The 8,359-nt window shown below is 42.3% G+C and overlaps 1 pseudogene; it reads right to left on the reverse strand.

Moving 5' to 3' along the window:
• Positions 1 to 1,963: 1,963 nt before the first annotated feature.
• Positions 1,964 to 4,217, reverse strand: LOC129638433 (ATP-dependent RNA helicase DDX3X-like; annotated as a pseudogene).
• Between the last annotated feature and the right edge of the window lie 4,142 nt (positions 4,218 to 8,359).

The raw sequence follows: 8,359 nt of genomic DNA on the forward strand, positions 1-8,359 counted from the left end.
ATCTCCAAGAGACAAAATAAGATTGGAAGTATAAGGACATGCACACAATATATATATATATATATATATATATATATATAAATTCTCTGAATGTGCAATAAAAGAAGTACTTTGTAAAAAGTTATGGGCAAAATGTACAAGGGCCTAAACCTAGACTAATTGAATTAGCACCATAACAAATGACCTCAATACTGTCAAGTGCACCTACTTAATAAAAGTTTTAGAACAAGGCACAATACACTTGAAAAATCTATTGCACTTTAGGAAATTTTTGCCATCTTCCTATGCCACTGTAAAAAGATTGAGCATTTTGATCACCACATTCTGGCCACAAAATTAGCACAGAATTCAAAAGTGGCAGAGGCATTTTAGTGGTGGACAATGCTCATCTTTGGCCAGATTTAGCATAAACAAACTATAAATACAATGGAAATCCATGCAACTAAAACTGACTAAAACTGCACTGTGTAGCAGAATTGACACCTTGTGCAGTTATGTATATATTTCCAAACTGTGTGATCTCAAAGATTTCAGTTTGTTACTCTTCTGGAACAGTTTTTACAAAGTCTATAGTAAGCCAGTTTAGCATCTCAACACAGCTTGAACAGAGTAATATGAATCAGAATTTAAAAGAAAGCCTGCTGAATTTAATTCTTCCTGTTCATACCCTCTTGACCAAAAAAACATCAACATTGCTGCTGCTGCTGCTAAGTCGCGTCAGTCACGTCCAACTCTGTGCGACCCCATAGATGGCAGACCACCAGGCTCCCTCGTCCCTGGGGTTCTCCAGACAAGAACACTGGAGTGGGTTGCCATTTCCTTCTCCAATGCCTGAAAGTGAAAAGTGAAAGTGAAGTCACTCAGTCGTGTCTGACTCTTAGCAACCCCATGGACTGCAGTCCACCAGGCTCCTCCATCCATGGGATTTTCCAGGCAAGAGTACTGGAGTGGGTTACCATTGCCTTCTCCTAACATCAAAACTAGCATGCATAATTAAACCAAAAATCATTCAGGGCCCTGATGAGGGCTGGTCATTGCTGTGGTCAGCCATTCTACCACTTCAACTTCACTTATGGCAGGCATTTAAAAAGTCTTAAGTAGATGAATTCTCCTAAAACCCTATCTCAAGTTATCAGACCTTTAAACTTTCCCTGTAATATTATGCCCACATTTGGCTAGCTCATAATTAATGATCTGCCTAAACATTGAAAGAGGAATTGCTGTATTTACTTGCATTAAATTTGAAAACAGTGCTTTGAATGTATGCATGTATTCATACATCACCTCATCATGACTGGAATGGCTTGTTTAAAGACTATCGGGTTCTAAATACCTATCCAGGATAGAGTGAACAAATCAGAACCTTAACATAGTTCACCACATTAGAAACTAATTCCATTAATATGCTTCAAAGACATTTGTTGTCTGTTTCCCCCCCAATCTGCAAATATCCAAAAGCCCTAATGCAGGCTAATGCATAGGTTTTTCCCTTATAATATTTATGGATGAATTGATGATTCCTGTTAAGCTGTATCACACCTGTGTGCCAAGGTTTGATTTTAGCCCAAGTTCATTAAATTTATTTTGTCAAAAACAATTGATATCTTGAGTATTACTGAGCCAAGAGGACATCAAAATAAAAAGTTGTATAAAGTTAAAGGCACAGTACATTAACAAACAAATGATCCTCAGTCACAAATTATAAATGCAGTTTGGGATGGAGGTTGGGAGGGGAGTTAATCCAAACTACAGCAATGAAGTCTTCAAACCACCTTATGAATAGGGCTGCTGATTGTTCCATTTGACTCTCCATGTGACCTGAGCTCCCTTAAAAAAAAATTCATTGGAGAATCTCAGCTGGTAATGTATTGTTAGTTCTTGAAGCTACACAAGGTATAGTCTGGCTGTTACACGTGGTTTCCATATTAGCTTGTCTGGCAGGGTGACCTACTGCAAAGTAGGTTCAGTTACCCCACCAGTCAACCCCCTGGGAGTTTTAATTTCCTCCATATTCATCACTGTTGCAAAGGCCTCCATAGCCACCTCCACCAAACCCTCTGCTGCTTTCATGGCTGCCTCCACCACTGTGGCTGCTGCTGGTGTGGCTGCTGCTGAAGCTGGAACTGCTGTCACCACTACTCTTTCGATAGTCTCTGGCACCAAATCCTCCACTGAATCTACTATTTTTGGATCATCCATGACTGCTACCCTTGTAGTGGTATTCATATGCCATGTTTTGTAACCAAAATAGCACTTCCTGTTTAGCTTCAACAAGAAGATCCAACAAACCCTTGGTAATGAGGTGGCAAGGCCAAGGTATCCTACACATCCTATACAGCCAATGCAATGTACATATTCTTCAATGTCACTTGGCAAGTCAAAATTGATAACATGTTTCATGTTTGATATGTCCACGGGCTTCCCTGGTGGCTCAGCAGTTACAGCATCTGCCTGGAATTCGGGAGACCCGGGTTCAATCCCTGGGTCAGGAAGATCCCCTGGAGAATGAAATGGCAACCCACTCCAGTACTCTTGCCTGGAGAATCCCATGGACGGAGGAGCCTGGTAGGCTACAGTCCATGGGGTCGCAAAGAGTCGGACACAACTGAGAGACTAATGTACATATTCTTCAATATCACTTGGCAAGTCAAAATTGATAACATATTTCATGTTTGATATGTCCAGTCCTCTTGCTGCTACTGTTGTAGCCATGAGAATCGGGCTTTTACCTGAGCAGAACTGGTAAAGTGCCTCTTCTCTATCTCTCTGAGATTGGTCTGCATGGAAACTGGTACAAGCATATCCTTCATGGTATAAGAAATCCTCTAGAGAATTTACACCCTTTTTGGTCTCCACAAACACTAAGGTCAGTGAATCTTTGCCTGTTGCATTTAGAAGGTCAAGCAGAAATGACTGTTTGTCTGACTCTTCCACCCAAACTACTTTCTGTGTGATGTTTTCAGATAAAGAGCCAACTCTTCCTACGGCCAAAAAGATATATTCATCCAAGAAATCATGAGCAAGCATCTGTATTTCCTTAGGGAAGGTAGCACTAAACATCATAGTGTGGTGAACTCCCTTTGGTGGCATATCTTGTTCAATGATTCTATGTATTTGAGGTTCAAACCCCATATCCAACATCTGATCAGCTTCACCTAACACCAACTATTTGCAGAAGTCTAATCAAATTTTCCCTCTTTCCATCATATCCACTAGACTTCCTAGAGTGGTAACTAACAAATGGCACCCACGTTCTAAGTCTAAAATTTTCTGACCAATATCAGCACCACCATAAACCACACAAGGACAAACTCTAGATTGGTATGAAAATTTCCTGGCTTCCTCATAGATCTGTATGGCCAATTCTCTAGTTGGCGCTAACACCAAAGAGATTGGGTATTGTTTGCAGCACCCATATCTTCCATTTTCCTTCATGGCCCTCAGAGCCTGGCCTGGACCCACAAAATAAATCTGACTCAAGATGGGCAAGAGCAATGCTGCAGTTTTCCCAGACCCTGTTTGGGGACAGGCCATCAGGTCACTCTTCTCTTTGATAATAGGAATAGCATGCTTTTGAACTGGAGTTGGGTGAGTGTGATGAGTAAACTCAATGTTTCCCATAATAATTTCTCCCATATAACATCACTGAAACTTTCACTGTGTGGAGGACCATTGTTGCCTGTTGCTTCAACTGGAATGTCCTCAAATTTTTCAAAGTTAACCCAGTGTTGCCTCCAGAAAAGTTCCTGTTCCAAGCATTCATTTGGTGGGAGTGGCTTTGACCAATCATCTTCATCTGATTTGTCACACCAGCGACTATTTCCATGCTCATATTTGCCAAAGCCACCTCTGCCACCACGACTGCCAAAGTTGTCATAGTCACTTCATCCACAATCACTGAACCTTCCCTTTGATCCACTTCCATAATCACTGAAGAAACTAGACTTCCCTCTTGAATCACTATGGGAACCAAAACTGCTGTATGCTTCCTTATCTTTACTAGAACTCCACCCTGAACTGTCTTTATCATAGAATCCTTTAGTAGCTTCTCTGGTCCTTAGGTGAGGAGGAATATAGCACCCTTTGCTGGCTATACTTCCTCCATTCTGATTATCTGATGAGTTTGGGTCTAGGCAAGCAAACTGCTGGTTTAGCCCAAGTGCCTTTTCCACTGCCACACGACTCATCCCTGAAGAGTACAGAGAACTCGGAGTCTTCCGCTGCTGAGCTAATGTGTAGGGTTCAACACGAAGGCCCTCTCACAGGAGAACTGTGGCTCTAATGATGCTTTTGTTTTGACAGAGTATATAAAACAGTGACCCGGAGCTATTTTGGAAAAATATGGAGCATGCCATTCACATTTTTTATATTGTTATCATTACCCTTGTGTTCCTCAGTTTACTCATTTGTAAAATGCAGGTAAGTTTTAGTGCCTGAGATTTTGGGGTCCTTTGTTAGCACAGCATAACCTAGCCTATTTTGACACATGTGGGCAAAATACATCTATAGAACCAGAGTGGTAGGATGGTGGAATTTATCAGGAGCTTGGTGTTTAACAGAACCCATAAGGAGGAACATGTACTCAAGGATGCATGAAAAAGTGGCATGAAGTCCAAGAGGCAGATTAAGCTTTGAGGGCCTGAAATCCAAAAAGGAACTAAGAAGGCTAATTTTTACCCTGTTTCAGGAGGATAATGAACAGTCCCTTTTCTCCAGGTGTCTTAAGATTAACGAGGATGGAAAGCAGAACTACTCATCCCCACCAGGGGAAGGTGTGCAGACTGGATAAGTGAGAACATCTCCAAAGTTCTTCTGCTGTGGTCTTTTTCATCACAGAAATGACTCCACCTCTGAAATCACTAGCTCAAGCATCCTGTTTCTTGCCCACAATTCCCTTTCCTTTCAGACACTGGTTCAAATCCTATTTTCCAATTTCATTGACCACTACCCCCACTTTCTTAATTCTTCATATTCAGCTAAGAGACTCCCAGACCATTATTTTTTATAACATTTCTACCAATAATCTAAAGTTTCTGGCCCTCTGTCTTTTCATTATTCACTTAGCGACAAACCCAGCTTTTGTCCTTTCCATGACATGGAACAATAGACTGGTTCCAAATAGGAAAAGGAGTATGTCAAGGCTGTATATTGTCACCCTGCTTATTTAACTTATATGCAGAGTACATCACGAGAAATGCTGGGCTGGAAGAAGCACAAGCTGGAATCAAGATTGCTGGGAGAAATATCAATAACCTCAGATATGCAGATGACACCACCCTTATGGCAGAAAGTGAAGAAGAACTAAAGAGCCTTGCCGAGGTCCAGCCCCGGCTGATACAGGGTATTCGAAGGAGAGACAGCGTAGGTGACCTATTCAAATGTTAATTCAAGATATAAAGAGTAATAGAATGAGGATAGCTCAGTAGGAAAATTCAGTGGAGAAAAGAAGCTGAGTAGCTTGGTTTACACAGAAAATCAATATAACCCATGACACCAGGTTAGCTCTGACCACGGAGGCCGCAGGCTCCCTCTCGAATAGCGGAAGGTGCCCCACCTTAGACACCTTCTCAAGTGGGTCTTAGAAGCCCAGGCAAATAAATGGTCGCAGAGGATATCCGCGCTCCAGATGGAGACTCAGCTGGAAGTTAAGGAGAAAAATGACATGGGGAGACCAAGCGTTGATGAGCAAGGCCCATAGCTTTATTTTCAACAGGGGTTTTTATACCCTAAGTTACACATAGAGAATAATAGGGGATGCAAAGTCAGCAGTCTTTGATCCTTATCAAAAACCAGGGTTTCTTTCCTGCAAATTTATCATATACAAATGGTTTAGGTGATTTACATCATCTTCTGGCCAGAAGGCCTATTAACATTTTATGACTCTTGACGAAGACTTATCAACAAGGACTTATTTTCTCTAAGAGTAATTATTTTAAGGTTTGGCGCCATCTTCCGAAGATAAAATCACATTCCTATAGGGCGGATGTGTAATGGGTTTACAACAAAGGAAAGAATTTATTACCTTAAGGGTCTAAAGTTACTAACACCAAGGCCACTACTTTTTTTTCTAGGTACCAACTATATTAATTAATACACATTCAAGGATACAATTCAGGGGATGTGGAAACTTGGCAACAAACATTGGCTCATCAATGAAATCTTTTACTAGTTTTATTCTGAAAGTTTCTAACTCTCTGAGAGGCTCTAAAGCTATTTGAATATCTTAAGCTTCCCGTGCCTCTCGAGGCTGGGAGACTGTAAACAATCGTATGCATAGCTGTAGGAGTCCGGGTAAACTTGTCAGGCGAGTTAGAGAGCCATCTGAGGGGTTTGGATTTAAACACTCCTAATTGCCCAGGAACTTTATTAATTGGAGCTGTAAGTTAACTCTTTGACAGAGAGAGTGAGATGGTGGTGGGGGACAGCCCCCGGTAAAGTCAGAGGTGAGAGCACAAAGCAATAAAGTAGGCAGACTCTGGTTTTTGGGGGTAGATGCTCGAGAATATCCGGGGGGACTCCCGAGGCTCGATCCCGCCTTTGCGTATGCCGAGCCTCCTTCCTCATGACCTTTGTCACGAGTGGAATGTCTCTCGCCGGCTCCCGGCAGAGCCTCTTGATGAAAGTGAAAGAGGAGAGTGAAAAAGTTGGCTTAAAGTTCAACATTCAGAAAACTAAGATCATGGCATCTGGTCCCATCACTTCATGGCAAATAGATGGGGAAACAGTGGCTGACTTTATTTTTCTGGGCTCCAAAATCACTGTGGATGGCGATTGCGGCCATGAAATTAAAAGAGGCTTGCTCATTGGAAGCAAAGTTATGACCAACTTAAACATCATATTAAAAAGCAGAGACATTACTTTGCCAACAAAGGTCCATCTAGTCAACGCTATGGTTTTTCCAGTAGTCATGTATGGACGTGAGAGTTGGACTATAAAGAAAGCTGAGTGCCAAAGAATCGATGCTTTTGAACTGTGGTGTTGGAGAACACTTTTGAGAGTCCCTTGAGCTGCAAGGAGATCCAACCAGTCCATCATAAAGGAGATCAGTCCTGGGTGTTCATTGGAAGGACTGATGTTGAAGCTGAAACTCCAATACTTTGGCCACCTGATGCGGAGAGCTGACTCATTTGAAAAGACCCTGATGCTGGGAAAGGTTGGGAGCAGGAGGAGAAGGGGATGACACAGGATGAGATGGTTGGATGGCATCACCAACACAGTGGACATGGGTCTGGGTGGACTCTGGGAGTTGGTGATGGACAGGGAAACCTGGCATGTTGCGGTTCATGGGGTCACAAAGAGTCGGACACTACTGAACAACTGAACTGAACTGTGTGCCCACAAACAGTATTGCAAGAAGTTTTCCCAAAGGACAGATTATCATCAAGATAAAGTCATAATCATCACCTCAAATGGTCCCCAATAGCCTATGTTTTTCATGTCCATCCAGTTCCAGCCTCAAATTAATTGTGTCTATTTCAAACCTTCTCTGGATAGAGGTCTACTCTGTTATCCCTCTTTGCCCACCACATGCCTCTCCATTCTAAAAGATGATCTTACCTCCTCCTTCATAGAGCAAGTGAAATGGCTGGACAACCTCACTTTTCAACTATCAGACCCATGTATCCACTTACTTCTGTACCCATCTTCTCCTTTGCAAGGATATTATTTTCTAATATTAATCTATAACTTTTTATTTATGTTTTCACTTTTCCTTTCTCCCCTTTTTTAATCAAGTAGGTAGCTCTGCGCTCACTGGAAGGGAGGGATGTGGCTAGACAGAATGTAAAAAAAAAAAGGTCGCTGGTGTCTCCTTCCAAAAGCCTAAACTCTGGTACTGGAAAGTACGGTAGGTATTTTAAAACAACTGCAAAATCTCCCCCTCCTCTTTCCATGTCCTCTGGTAGTGCCTTCCCACACTGACTCTAGGATGGCCTTGTGACTTGCATTGGCCAAGGTGACATTAACAAATATGACATGAGCAAAGGCTTGAAAAAATGCTTCCGCCATGGGGATTGCCCTCTTGCTGCCCTTGAGAACTCTGGGATCACTGTGTGAAGAAACCTGGGCTAGCCACATGGCTCAGAGAGTAAGCCATCCCAGCAGAGGCTCCCAGACCAACCAGCGTGCTAACGCCACACAGGTGAGGGAGGATATCTTAGATTAGTGCTTCTCAAACTATAGTGTACACATAAACCACCAGGTGATCTTGCCAAAAACCAGAAATTCATTCATTAGGCCTAGAGTGGGACTTGAGTGCCTACATTTCCAATAAGTTCCTGGGTGCTGCTGGTCTGAGAAGCATGCTTTGCAAAGATGTGACAGGGACTTCCCTGGCAGTCCAGTGGTTAGTACTCTGTGG

The sequence above is a fragment of the Bubalus kerabau genome, chromosome X (assembly GCF_029407905.1).
Source record: "Bubalus kerabau isolate K-KA32 ecotype Philippines breed swamp buffalo chromosome X, PCC_UOA_SB_1v2, whole genome shotgun sequence".
Taxonomy (NCBI): domain Eukaryota; kingdom Metazoa; phylum Chordata; class Mammalia; order Artiodactyla; family Bovidae; genus Bubalus; species Bubalus kerabau.